General features: G+C 41.4%; 1 protein-coding gene across 3 annotated transcripts in view; it reads left to right on the forward strand.

Annotated features, from left to right (window-relative positions):
- Positions 1–15,160, forward strand: part of DGKH (diacylglycerol kinase eta) — a 190,509-nt gene that overhangs the window by 93,313 nt on the left and 82,036 nt on the right. The window contains exon 1 of one of the 3 annotated variants that reach the window (XM_003790347.2): positions 4,922–5,030. The exons of 1 other annotated variant lie outside the window; for it this stretch is intronic. The gene's annotated coding sequence lies outside the window, so the exon portion shown is untranslated. Of the gene's footprint in view, positions 1–4,921; positions 5,031–15,160 lie in introns of those variants that run through there. One more of the 3 variants, XR_001161318.2, reaches the window with a different exon arrangement.

The following is a 15,160-nucleotide window of genomic DNA, read 5'->3' on the forward strand; positions in this document are numbered from 1 at the left end:
CAGTTCTTCAAAGCTAGTATCAGATATTCCAATTTTTTCCTACTTCTTTCATTCACAAAATATGGGTTGGAATGCTCAGCCCCTCTAGCACAGTGGTTATAGCACCAGTCACATACACCGAAGCCGGTAGGTTCAAATCCAGCCTGGTTCGAACAGACTAAACAACAATGACAACTGCAAAAAAAAAAAATGGCCAGGTGTTGTGGCGGGTTCCTGTAGTCCCAGCTACTTGGGAGGCTGAGGCAAGAGAATTGCTTAAGCCCAAGAGTTTGAGGTTGCTGTGAGCTGTAACGTCATGGCACTCTACCCAGGGCAACAGCTTGAGACTCTGTCTCAAAAAAAAAAAAAAAAAAAAAAAAGAAGTATTGAGTTTCTACTGTATGCCAGATACTTGTGCCAATCATATGAAACTCAGAGATGAATACATTATTTTATTTTTATATATATACACATACACACTATATATAGTCTGTGTGTATGTGTATATATATATATATAAAATATGTGTGTTTTTTATATTATATACAAAATTTCTCTCAAGATAGTCACAATATAGTTCATTGACAATCACGTGGGGTACTTTTTATGACTACATATTCCTTGGGTCCTCTAAATGCATTGCTCTAGCATTGGTGCTGTCAACCCAACCACACTCTCAGACCCCTCTTCAGGAAGCTGCCACTGGGGGCAGTAGTGTGTTGTACCCATCCTCTAGGTGTGCCAGGGCAGGGAAGACAGCAGTGCCATGGTAGAGGTGAGCACCAACGGGGCTGGACAGGGGGAGGAAGCATATGAACTCGGATTTAGTCTTATTGATTTATGGACATGTGGGATAATTCATAGTGTAAATATTCCACCCCCTCTCCCCCATCCCCAGGGAGAGTTTAGTTTGAGAAGAGGAAAGCCAAGAATAGAATCCTGGGAAAAATGTTAAAATTCAAGGTCTGACCAATAAAGACTGAGTGAGTGCATTCTTAAGTAAAGAAGGAGAACCAGGAGGCGATGATGTTTTAAAAACCCAGTGGAATGGAATCTCACGGTGGAAGTTGTTCAGCACCGCGTACTGTGGAGAGGTCAAGTCAAAGAAGAATTGGAAAGTGGTTGTTGAGGGTGTTAACTTGGAGTTCATGTGGTCCCATTGGTGTGAGTAGTTTCTGGGGGTGGCGTGCATCAGGCTGTGCCGAGAAGGCAAAGTGAAAGGCAGGAAGAGCCACGCTGGATGGCTGGTCCTAAAAGGTTGGCTGTTAAAAGGAGAACAGACAGAGCTAGTGGAGTGCTTCGAGCATTTGGTGGTGGTGGTGGTGGTCTCTTGCTATGTTTTTAAAATGGGTTTTGAGTGTGTTATATGAAGGGAGGAAGGCATTGTTAGAAGCAAAAGTTGAAGCTTCAGGGGAGAGAGGGACTAATGGAAGGAGCTGGGTAAGCTCCGTAGGTTGAAGCCAGATACAGGTGAGGCGCTCAGCACTGAACAGAGTGCAGAAAGCTTAAGCAAACAGGTGGGGCCAGGAAGTTGTTATATTTCAAACCCCAATCATACTCTTTTCTCAGTGAACTTGAAGGCCAAGGTTATCTGCATTGAGTGAAAGTTCAGGAGGGTTTAGAGTAGCTTCTGTAAGAAAAGAGAATTGAAACTGAACAGGGACCTGTAGAAGGTTGCTAAGTGGTGAATAGTGTCTAGTAACACCTTTAATTCCTATGCCTATGATACTTTCTGTAAGTGGGAGTAGAGAACAAAGAAATGAACTGGCTCAGGGTTGATGGTTTATAGCACGTATTGGGCAGAAAAATAAAGGGATTGCTGGATACTTGGGGGATCAGTACTCATCCATGTTTCCCCTCTGAGTTCTCAGATTTTGACAATGAAATGCAAGGAGTAAAGGGCAGCTTTGTTAATCCAGCTGAGCAGGATCCAATGACTACTAAACACAGGGCTTCTGATCAATTATAGGAGACATAAGGCGTATTCCTTTTTTTTTTTCTCAAAAGCAAAGGTGGAATAGGGTGGAGCAGAAAGAACCTCACCAGTCCTGCCAATCAGAATAGCCACTGCCTTCCCCTTTTCAGTGAACGATAGTCCTCTCCCCTCTGTGGAGCTTTGTGGAGGGGGAAATAAGAGTTTCCCCCTAACAGAATTCTTTCTTTTCTTTTCTTTCTTTCTTTTTTTTTTTTTGAGACAGAGTCTCATTATGTTGCCCTCAGTAGAGTGCCATGGCGTCACAGCTCACAGCAACCTCAAACTCTTGGACTTAAGCAATTCTCTTGTCTCAGCCTCCCAAGTGGCTGGGACTACAGGCGCCCACCACAACACTTGGCTATTTTTTGGTTGCAGTTGTCATTGTTTGGCAGAGTGTCATAGTTCACAGCAACTTCAAATTCTTGGGCTCAGGTAATCCTCTTTCCTGAGTCTCCATAGTAGCTGGAACTATAGGTGCCTGCCACGACGCCTGGCTTTTTTTTTTTGAGACAGTGTGTCTCTTTCTTTCTCAGAGCTGGTCTTGAACTCCTGACCTAAGGCAATCCACCTACCTTGGCCTCTTAGAGTGCTAGGATTACAGGCATGAGCCACGGCCTTGTTTTCTTTACATTTTCATGAAGATTAGGCTAAACCTTAAACCAATCAGTCATTATTTTAAAGAAATGATTTTACTGGCATTAGAGAAGTTTGTAGAGAAAGTGGAATGTGCTTTGTTTATTTGAAATAGAAAGAAATACAAAGTTAATTTTTTTTTCAATGTAACCACTCTAACATTTCCAGTGAGCCCTGTGCAAGTGTGCCTGAAATTTTGTGGGCACTGCACATCCACACTGGCTTACTTGGTTGATGAAACACAGGCACCATGTGGTAGCACTTATTTTTAGAACTGATGAGCACTAGAAAAAAGGGCGATTTTAGTTCAGGGGTCACTTTGCCACAGCAGATGTGACTGAAAGTTAATTAGCATTAGATTATGATTCTTCCCAGGTCTATGGAAAAAGACACCAGAAAACAAAGAGAACATACACTGATGGCACATAAAATGCCAGAAATTATGCATTCATAGTAGGATCGACATGAGCAGGCTGGGTTTTTAATGGGAGGGGAAAATGCTCTTAAGAATTTGTTTCTTTGAGGACAGGTACATGGCTCACACTTATAATCCTAGCACTCTGGGAGGCCTAGGAGAGAGGGTTGTTTGAGCTCAGAAGTTCAAGACCAGCTGGAGCAAGAGTGAGCCCCCATCTCTATGTGTTTTCCCGAAATTAAGACCTACTCAAAAAATAAGCCCTAGCAGGATTTCTATGCATTTGTTAAGTATAAGCCCTACCCCAATAATAAGACCTAGTGATGGATGTATGCTGCACGGCCACGCCCTGCATTTCCTCGTGGAGCGGTAAGGAAGACTGGAATACCTTTTATCTGCCTTAGCTCCTTTCTCCGAGCCATTGGCACTTGCAGGGGTGCGTGTGTGGTAACTGCGGTCGCAGGAATCCTATTGCGCGTGTGCGAATGGCTAGGGGAAAGGAGTTCACGTATCACTAGCACCAGCCCCTCCAACAAGGCCAGCTCCCCCTGTCAGGTTCCAGAAGAAGATGACTTAACTGCGTTTCAATAAATGTAGATTGTTATATTATACTTAATGAAAATAAGACATCCCCTGAAAATAAGTCCTAGTGTGTCTTCTTGAGAAAAAGTAAGTATAAGACAGTGTCTTATTTTCGGGGAAACACAATATTAAAAATAAGAAAAAATTACCCAGACGTTGTGCCAGGACCTGTAGTCCCTGCTACTCAGGAGGCTGAGGCAGGAGGATGGCTCGAGGTTGAAGGGTTTGAGGCTGCAGTGAGGTAGGCTGATGTGACTATACTCTAGCCTGTGGAACAGAGTAAGACTCTGTCTCAGAAGGAAAGAAAAAGAATTCGTCTCTTTAATGTTTTCCTCTTAGCTTCTTCTCAGTTAATATAGTTCCTCTCTCTCTCAAGAGGAATATCACATTTTTGAACCTAAGAAAGTATTGGTTTACTTTTATCCATTAATATCTCAATATTTTAGTTACAAAGGAAGGAACCAAAAGTTGCTTTTTAAAATATCACTGGTGGATGCATGCACACATGCACAAATTACTTAGATTATTACCTGAATAAGTGGAGACAAAGCACTGAGACAAATTGCCTCCCTTATTTGATAATATGTTGTACCTGCTCTAAATGCTCCATATCCGATAACTCATTCAATTCATCCCTGTTCTAAATGCTCCATATCTGATAACTCATTCAATTTGTTGTATGACTCCTATAAGGGGAGAACCATTATGGTCCCATTGGCTGGATGAGGGATCTGCAGTGGAGAGGCTAACATCTGATATATGTATTAACTGGAACCTCAACCTGTCTGTATTGCCTGGCTTCCGTCTTGATTCTTGATCACTCTGCTCTTCTGCCTTTTTTTGTAAGTTTTAAATAAAAGCATTTCAGATAGTGTCCCTCTAATTGGTCATACGCGTTCAATTGTCTTTTCTATAAGTCCATCAGAGTCTTAGGCTGCACTGCCAAGGCGTATAGCAAGCATTTGCCAGTCAGACTACAGATCCAGAGTATTAGTTTATACTACATATTTTGGGAAGTCTATTTTAAAGGGAAATGTGGACGAAAGCTCACAGAGAAAGGTAACAAATATTATAAAAAGATCTGAGTCATGGGATTGGTTGGCATTTTAAGGGCACTTTTTATTTTAAAGACTTGAGAAAATGTGACGCGGCTTTCTGACGTTTGAAGAATTATCATACAGGAGAAGCATTAGTTAGGTTTTGTGTTCCTGAAATGTGCAGGACAAAGACGTGGTTGAATTCATGTAACCACATGAATTGTAACCCAATGTAAAAGAGAACTTTCTGACTTGAGTCATCTGATAGAACAGGCCCTTTGTGAGGTAATAGCCCTGTCTATTATCAGAAATCTCTAGTCATCTCATTCCCCGCGAGCTGGAAGGTGCGTTTATGAAGAGAGTGCTCAGAACTGACTCAGGTTTAAAATGCTAAAGTGAATTTTTCAAGGTTGAATGTTTAATTGTCACAGCTATTCCAGAATTTGCGCTCCTCAGCTTTTGTGTTTTCTTAGACAAGAAGGAGTGGAGTTAAGAGATTTCTGAATTCTATGCTAGACACTTCACTCCTGGTGTCTCCTTACACCACACAGCAAGAGCTGTATGACTATCTTTCAAGAACCCACTTGGAGAATCTTTGTGTCATGTGGTTCTGTGAGGGGGGAGAGGGAGATGGTGAAGACTGAAATTTCCTGTAGGCTCAGCCTATGTCTTCTTCACCATTGAATCCCCAAGGCTAACACGGTGCCTGGCACAGCGGGAAAAGCCAATGAATATTTGTCGAATGAATGAAGGAATTTGTTCGTGTTGAGTGAATGAATGAATTTGTAAACTCTAGTTTTTCTTTGTATCCTTTCATGTTTCAGTCTAGAGAACACAATTTCCTAATATTCTCCCCATGATATTGGGTTATATACTACATAGAATCTGCCCATAAATACTTGCATCCTCCTTGAAATATTTATATTAATACAATGATCAGATTTGTTAAAAAGTCTTACGAATACAACTCTTGTCTTTCGTTAATCATTGTTGTGGTCCCACCTTTCCTTACATGATCAGTGAATGTCTGATAGCAGTAAACCTCATATTTTTATATTCTGTTGGTTAAAATTTATGGCACTGTAAAATGATACCATATTGATGTAATTTAAGTGCTGTTTTGCCTTGGAAAATTGATTTACATAGAATTTAGATGGTTTTATACAATGAAAGCTGGTGATATATAAGTCAGGTTTGAAATTTATATCTTAAACAAGAGATTTTTAGAAATGAAATATCATTGTTTCTGTGGGCGTGTAATATTTATTGTTTTGTTTAGCAATATAGCATCTTTTCCAAGGATGTAAACGAAAGGAATAGCTCTTAAAGTTATTATGGGCTTCTTCAGAACAAAGTCCTAGGAGGCACAGAACCATGAGGTGTTTTATAGCTAGACTAAAATCTCGGGATAAAGATGAGGTGTGGCAGAAGAACACTGGGTTTGCCTCCAGCGTCACTAGTAGCAGGTAAGTAGCAGTAGGAATAGGAAGGTCAGACCCAGTAATCATGCCCGTGAGTATTCTGCTCACTCTGGATGTCTGGGGACCTTGGCGCTCCCTTGTAAAATCAGACCATGGGAGTCCCAGCACATAGATCAGTTTTGTGAAAAAGTCTGTAGTGCTCTGAATACATACTGTCAGTAAGTTAGAGGAGGGGTTGTTATCCAAAGAGCTGTGTCTCTGAGGGTTCAGGAAGGGTATCATGATAAGTTGCCGTGCTTGTCATTACCGCGTTCCCTTTCCCCTGTGCCTGGTCTTGCTAAAGATCCCTGACTTAGGGAAAACTTAGCACCCTGATCAGTGACCTTCAGCTTGCCTCCAGTACTTTTTCTGTCCTCCTAGGCTATGCACAGTGACCCATTCCTCACCACATCCTCCACTTCCAGGACTGCCCTTAGAATTCATTCATTCATTTACTTACCAAGTATTTATAGAGTTCAGTATATGCACCAGACTTTGTGCTAGATTCTCGTGGTGGATAAAAGAATTGGCCATTGAATACCAAATTTTACAAAAGTTTTTACTTGAATTTAAGCACTTTTAAAAGAATGTAGTATCTGCCTTCAGGGATGGGTTCTATGTGGCCTTGGTCCCTATAGGACACTTGGAATACAAAACAAGAGATTGCCTCCCAATTAGAACCGGAAATTGTGCTATCACAGGGGCCCATGTTGTAGGAAAGAGAGGGGATTACACTTGGGGCCCAGAACATTCAGGATTCATAGACAAACTTGTTCTGAGACTGCTACATCTGCTCTTCTCCAAAAATATGCCCCAACCCAGTATTTCTGAGGCTAAATATGGCAACCATGTAGAACTTTTCATCCTGAGTAGCGACACCAGTGCTTTCCGAAGGAGGCCATTAGCCATAGGCACCTTGTACGATGGCCAATGGAAGGCTGCTGTCCAGGTAAAAGGTTTGGCCAGTTTTAACCTCCTATCATGGAGGACTGACCTTCTCAGTGCCCCTGCCATATTGTAGCCCCCAGTGCATGGCCCCGTGCTGCACAGCCTCCTGGTCTGGGGCCAGATAACGTTGTATTATCTGCATTTCCCTCATATGTTTCTACATGAGGTTTTTCACAGGCTCCAAATAAGATATTGTAACTATCTGGTTGTTAACTAAAAAGGGTCTGATGTCCAGTGACCACCTGATTGAAGCAGCAGAATCCTGAACAATTTTAGTATCTTAGAAGTTCTGCACTGTCTAGCATGGTGGAGCTTTGTTTTCTAAGAAATCTGATGCTCCAGATCTCTTAGGAAGCTGGAATCTTTGGTGCCTTGTTAAGAAATCAGGAATACTGGGGATCCATGTTGCTCAAACTCTCTAGGAAGTCCCAGAGATGTTCACAGTGCTTTGCCTCATGAGCAATCCAAGCCTGGTGGGATCTTAAATCATCCTGAAAAGAGGCCCAAGTGATGGGCACCTAGAAATAGGCTCTGTGTCCATCCCAGCTGGTCTTATTGACAACTCCTGAGTCAGGCCTTGCATTCCCTATGTGAACACCTCATTATACCTTTTGAGATTTTGGCTGCATTAGACAGATTAAAAGCGTAGTTTTTATTTCTTAGAAGAAAGTTTAAATAATTTTATGTTTGCCTTGGATGTTTATAAAATATTAAAGTAGTACTAAGAAAGCCTATTGTTCTCTAAGATTTTGAAAAGGCATTTGTAATATAGATAAAAAAGTGTTTATTCATTTGTTTATGAAATGTGTGTGTCCTATAAGCCATAATAAGGAGTAATGAACACATAGGTGCTTTTCAGTTTATATTTCGTTTCATTATCTCAATATACCATGAAGTATTCTTCCTTCCATTCAGTAGATGAAGGAGGTGAGGCTTAGAGAACTTAATTTGTGTAAATGTATATGGTTAACAAGTAGCGTAATTAATACTTAAAGCCTGAGCTCTTTCCGTGAAAATGATAGCCTATGGGGGGGGGAGGAGGAGGGAGAGTATTTGGTGGGACCTCATCTATGGCGCACAATGCGATGGTACATTTCAAAACTATTAAAAGTAGAGTATAAATGTCTTACCACAACAAATAAGTGAGGTGCTGGTTATGTTAATCAGTTTGACTGATTGGAAAGTAAGCATTCCACCTTGTATATCAAATCAGCACATTGTACCCCAGAAATGTACAGTTATGATTTAATAAAAAAAGGAAGAAAATGATACCATATCAGAATTTTCACACTACTATAATTAAGAGTAAAACCATAGTAATCAAGTAAAAGCCAACATTTTAAATGGGATTTAGTTGAGTCTGCCCATTCCTAGTGAATCCTCATAACTTTCAAGTGAGAACAGAATTTACACAGAACAGCACGCCAGCTGGCAGCGATTAGAATGCTTGCCTGTGTCACCTGGTGTTGGTTTTGTGACAATGATTAGGCTAATTACCTTTAATGGACGAGAGAGGATTAGCAGTTTTGATCCCTGTCTTAGTCTATTTGTGTTGCTATGAAGAAATACCTGAGACTGGGTAATTTATAAAGAAAAGAGGTTAATTTGGCTTCTAGTGCTGCGGGCTGTACAAGAAGCATGGTGCCAGCATCTGTTTCTGGTGAGGGCCACAGGCTGCTTCCATTCCTGGGGGAGGTGGAGAGGAGCAGGCCTCTCATGTCAAGGCAGGAAGGAAGAGAGAGGGGAGGAGGTGCCAGGCTCTTGTCAATAATCCCTTCTTAGAGAACTCACTCATTACCTGGAGGATGATTCCAAGCTGCTTAAGGCATCTCCCCCACAGCCTAAACATCTCCCACTAGGCTCCACTGCCATCAATGGGGATCAAATTTTAACACGAGATTTAGAGGGGACAAATATCCAAACTATATCAATCTCCCTTTGCATTTTGGTCAGCGGTAAAAAGGATGTAATTACCAATAAGAAAGTTATTAAATGAGTTTCTGGCAAAAAGAGATTTTCAGTGTACTAGTTTCTGCCTTACTCATTTTTCTGTGGACTCAGTTTAAACCTGGCTGAGACCAGCTCTTTTTGTTTTTTGTTTTTTTAGGCCCACTTTAATAGCAAAGGTAGCTTTATATTTATGGGAGACAAATCATAATTTAGTCAGCAGCAGACAAATGAAGTCAGAAACAAGATTTTCCTATTCAGATGGGTAGGTTTAGCACTATCCCACTGGAGATTTCTATATTTAGTTTATAGTTCTCTTGGTTGCTGGTAGCAGTGCTAAAGGTTTTTGGACAGTCTTGGAACTCAGGTTGGGGTAGAGACTCAGGTTGGGGTGGAGGATCAGGCACCTGTCTTAGGAGAATCTCAGAAGCTTTTGGTAAGCAGTTCTCATTGGTAGAGAATTCAAGGCAGAAGTTAATCTTCATAGATAGACAGATTAGCAGTAAGAAAATATTAAACTGATGCCTTAGAAGGTGTGGCTACCCAACAGCCTGGCCCTTGACATCTGGATTTGATCAGTCCTCTTCCGGCGAGACTGAGTGATGTCTTCTTCCACTGGTCCAGACGCCGGCCTTGCCCAGTGACATTGTCTGTTGGGATCAGCTAGTAGGGTGTCTTGTCTTTGCAAATGGGATGCTTTTATACTTCTTTAATGCTTTGTAATAATCTAGCACAACACTATTTAGTATGAATGTCTGACAGTGGGTGGCTGCTGGGGCAGTAACCAGAAGTCACATAGCCCTGCGAGGAGAGTCCCAGTATCCTGTGTGTTGTAGATTTCATGTTTATAAGAGCAGTGGGCTGAGTGTTTGGCTTCTGGGGTCTGGTTTGTTTCTGCACAAGCCTTGGCCATTTTATTTTTCAGAATTTTATCAGTAGAGGATGCTAATAATAATTAATTTTTTCCAGTTACTCCACAGTATTCTTCAGGCTTCCTTATTGTCAGGGCCCTAACATGAGGACGGTGTCAGGACAAAGCAGCTAGGCCTCCTCCCTGTGAGGCCTTTGTTAGAACTCAGACTGTTGGGGCTTTTTTGTGTGGGTCAGTGTTCATCTGAATATAATTTAGATCATATGTGCCTTTTCAGGTTGGGTAGAATCTTGTCCACCAGCAAGGACTGATGTAATATCCTCAAAATGACTGTAGATAAACTTCTTTTTTTTTTTTTAATAGAATAACTCACTTCTTTATTTTAACATCAATTTTTACCAATTCTAAGTCCGTGGTTTTTTTTTTTTTTTTCCTTTTTTTTTTTTTTATTGAATGGTAACTGTATACATTGATGCACTTTGGGGGTACATGGAAGAAGCCCAAGTGCCCATCCATCCACGAATGGATCAACAAACTGTGGTATATGTACACCATGGAATACTATGCAGCCATAAAGAAAGATGGAGACTTTACATCCTTCATGTTCACATGGATGGAGCTGGAAAATGTTCTTCTTAGCAAAGTATCACAGGAATGGAAGAAAAAGTATCCAATGTATACACACCTATTATGAAATTAATTTAAACCTTTTTATATGTAGATAAACTTCTAAAAGATTTTAACCTGGTGTTTAACATAATATCAAGATAAACATTTTACAGGACAGATTGAATCTTCATCAATGCCTTCACTGTCCTCCATAATCTAGAATCAGCAAGGATAGTGAAAGATACCATTTATGTGTCCAAGGACATTTATACAAGGATATCAACTGCACATTGTAGTAACCAAAGTTAGAAACTGCCTCTATGTACCTACATGTGACTGGCTGGAGTGAATTATGAAATATGTCTAATGAAGTATTGTGCAGCCATTCAAAAGATAATCTGCACTCTGTGTGACAATACATACCATAAGTTTTATTCAATAGGAAAAGCTAAATGTGCATGTATGAAATATTACTCTGTGTGGCCAGGCACAGTGGCTCACACCTGTTATCCCAGCACTTCAGCAGGCTGAGGCAAGAGGATCACTGGAGGTGTTTAAGACCACCCTGAGCAAGAATGAGACCCTATCTTTACTAAAAATAGAAAAAATTAGCCAGGCATGGTGGCAGGCACCTATAGTCCCAGGTATTTGGGAGGCCGAGGCAGGAGGATGGCTTAAGCCCAGGAATTTCAGGCTTCAGCAGGCTATGATGATGCTACTACCCTCTAGCCCACGTATCAGAGCAGGACCTTGTCTCCAAAATAAAAAAGTTACTTTGTGTGTGTTTATATCTGTGTACAGGTGTACATCTAAAAGAACACATAGTTATATCTATGGCGAGATATAGGAAGCTAACAATATAGAAGGGAATATAGAAGGGAAGTTGCTAGCTGGGGCAGGCTGAGAAAGGAGATATGCTTTTTATTCTAAATACATTTTGAATTTTTTTTATCACATATGTTGATTGCCTATTCAAAAACTTGTAAAATACTGCAAAGAACCCCCTTTTGGCAACTCCTTATCAGACGCATTTGACAAGAGTGATGGATTTGGCAGGAAGACCACCTTGGATGCTGCCGCAATGCCCAGGGCAGCCAGCGTGGGGCACTTGTCAGATTGTCTGCAGTCAGTGGGACAGAGGAAGGGTTGGATGGGAGACCTCAGGCAAACTGGAGGCCTGCGGCCAAAGGCAGGGTAGAAGGAGCGGAGGAAGCTAATGTAGAGTTGAATTTGAGAGACTGACAGAGCAATGATACCTAGTAGGTTTGTGGGGAGAGGGAGAGTAAAAAGAAGACTTTGTGTCTGGACATTGTGAATTTGAAGTGATGGTAAGATAAGTAGGCAAGGGCTAGCAGGCAGTTCAGAGAAGTGCTTCAAATGGCTCAAAGTACTTTTGAAGTATCATTTTCATGGCATATTCAAATATCTTCTCCATTCCTTCAGCGGTTCTCAACTTGTGGGTTGCGACCTGAATGACCCTTTGACAAGAGTCGCCTAATATCAGATATTTACGTTGCGATTCATAGCAGTAGCAAAAATTACAGTTATGAAGTAGCAACAAAAATAATTTTATGGTTGGGAGACACCACAACATGAGGAACTATATTAAAGGGTCACGGCATTAGGGAGGTTGAGAACCACTGCTTAAATAGGATTATGGCGTAATGGAAAATTTAGGTTTTAGAAATATTTTAGTTTTGTGGTGACCGCTACAAAACAAGATAATTACTTGTTTTGAAATTTCCCATTACATGTGTGTCCTGTATAAAGCCATTTACTGTTACAAAGCAAAGCTTGTACCTAGGGAATGAGGCTAATGCATTGTTCCACCCTCTGGTGCAGTCTGAAAATATTAAATGAATGGTAAAACTTTTAATGTGTCCATTAAGTAATACTGCTAATTTACAGTGGGAGTGTATTTGGCAGCCTACATAAATAATTTCTGAAATCTCTGTGATCCTGGTTATTATAATTAATACTAAAAAAAGGCTCTCCATTTCCCATGTATAATATCGTACTTCCAATACAGTGCTATACAAGGTTGGACAATTAAGTTTGCGAATTCATTCTGGAAAAAGTGCTGCCCATACCTCATTGTTGAAGATCAATCACTACAGTTACCTTTGAATACTCCCCTTGGGAAGCTATGAGCTGATACCAGCACCTGGTCGACCCTTCAAAGAACTTTTTCTATGAAGGGGGTGGGGGTATAGCTCAGTGGTAGAGCGTTTGACTGCAAAACACTTTTTCTAGGGTGAGTTCATGAACTTAATTAATTGTCAGACTTTGTGCAGTGACAACTCTGATGGCCTTTCCAGATCAAGAGTTCCGAAACTGCTCTGAAGGGTGGCGTAGGCACAGGGTCGTCGATGCATAGCTTCCCAAGGGGAGTATTTTGAAGGTGACCATAGTGATTGCTACTCAGCAAGGAGGTTGGTAGCACTTTCTAGGACAGGTTTGCTACCTTAATTAGCCTCCTAAGCGATTATGTATCTTGTAAATATTTTGTTCTCCGAAGGTGCCTGGTTCACAGGGACTTGTCTATGTTTGTAAATTAAATCATCATCGTTATTGTTTACCAGCATCTTTGCATGCCCTTTCTGCCCCTGCCTTGCTCTCTCTTCGCAGTATAGGATTGAGCCGCGCCTGTGCAGCTGCCCTGATTAGATGTTTAAGGAGGAAGCGGCGAGCAGGCATGTAGTCTTCTCTGCCTGCCCTTCCAGGCTGATGTCAGTAAACTCTTTGCTGTTCATCCTCTAGCAGATGACTAGGGAGGGCAGACAGCATTTACTTTCAAATCCTACCTGTACTTTGTGACTTTGGACAAGTCGCACACCTTTCTGAGCCTTATGGTCCTCAAAGGAAAAATTGCTATTTTTTGACCTCTGTGGATGCAATGGGATTCCATAGTTGGTCTGTTAGAAGGGCCGTCAATGGTAACTCTCAGTATTTTGGACTCATGAGATGGTTTTAATTCTAAATGCAAAGGTTGGAGTCAAGCCCTCCTTTCTTGTCATTCCTCACAGCTAGTTCACCAGGTCCTATTAATAATTCTTCATAAAAAGCTATTAAAGCCTTTTTTCCATCTCTGTTCCATCTCTGCTCAGATCTTCCAAGTGCTCCTCTGTACAGCTGACTGGCTGCGCTGCGAACTGTGCTGTCACATTTTGCCTGCAGTGTAGTGAGAGTCTCCCACCATGCCTCCTGACCATCAGGCTGGCCGCCTACGGTGTTCCCTGCCGGAGGACCTTTCTAAAATGAATATCTCGTTGGTTCTTCTTCCCCATGTAAAGTGCTCCGTCACTTTTAGGATCTAATCCATACCCGGTAGCGTGATTAAAGGCTTCTCCTAATTACCCCTCTGGCTTTGTTTTCCAGTTCAGCCTGTGTTTGTTACATCGCCCTCTGTACGGGATGTGGCCCCTGCCTTGCTCTCTCTTCCCCTGTGTGTCCGTGTGCTCCTTGGTTTGTGGCACCCCTCCTTCTCCTTTCTGTTTGCTCTGGCTTCCTCCTCCCAGACAGACACGCGGAATCTTGCTTGCATAGCGTCTTCCAGACAGAGCCTTCCCTGGTCCTTTCGCCCTGGCTAGTTGCCCATCACTGTGTTCTCCCTGCACCCTGGGTACTGAGAGCACAGGGAAGGTTCAGATCACAAAGGATCTTGTCAGCCCTGCCAGGTGGTTTGGAAAGTGACAGGAGCTACTGTACTGAAATTCGGTTTGCTCTTCTGGTCTCCATTGTACTGTGAGTTCCCTGAGTGAAAGGACTGGGTACCTCATCTCTGTGTCCCACGGGCTGCCACGTAGCCTGGCGGAAGATTGGCATGCCTTACGTTTACTAATGAACGTGTGTGGATGGATTCCCACGGAGAGTGTAGGTTGTACACTGTCAGGATAGTTTCAGCCCTGTGCTCGCTTATCTAACCTGTCACCTTTGCCCATCACTTCAAACATTAACATCCTCTGTTCCAGGATGGTGTTTGGCTTTCAGAATCCAGTTATGAAACAGACATGAAGTGGGTAGAGTCAGAAGGTAGTCAGGTGTTAATATGTAAGTGGAGAAAAGTATTCTAAAGATACGAACAGCAGATTGTGCTGGGGAGTAAATGAGGAGACGAGACCTTCTTAGATCAGGTTATCAAGGAAAGCCAGAAGACTCAAAAACTTGAGTGTCCAACTCAAGGGGAGGTTGCAAACTTGTCCACATTAAGCAAACTACACAGAATTATGTGGCTGGCCTCTTAGTTTTGAATTCTTTTATTTACCTTTGATAGTTGTGAGGTATTCTTGCTTTTGGCAGTCTAAATAGTAATTGATTTTAGTTTGGTCTTAGAGTGCAAAGTTATTTTTAGATGTATTTTACCAGTTTTAATGAACCATATATATATATTTAGTACTAAGACATAGTTATAGTTGTGTATTATAAAGTAAATATAGTTTTAATGTAGTTATTTTGAAAAACTTTTGGGAAAATTAATTTTGTTATTACTAATCTAAAGCGTTATCTTAATCTTTTTATTTTCTCTTGAAATAATTGTTTTGATAGGATTTCATTTCTTAGAGCTATATTTATCAAATTATTGCAAAATAACTTATACCCTAGGCAGGAATTTATGTTTTATGTGAAGGAACAAAAAGGCCCAACCTGGTTTAGAGCCAGAAGACTTGACTATGTAGTCTGGCTCTATTAGTTAGCATTTATGTA

This window comes from Otolemur garnettii, unplaced genomic scaffold (assembly GCF_000181295.1).
Source record: "Otolemur garnettii isolate 467f Iridium unplaced genomic scaffold, OtoGar3 scaffold00043, whole genome shotgun sequence".
Lineage (NCBI taxonomy): Eukaryota > Metazoa > Chordata > Mammalia > Primates > Galagidae > Otolemur > Otolemur garnettii.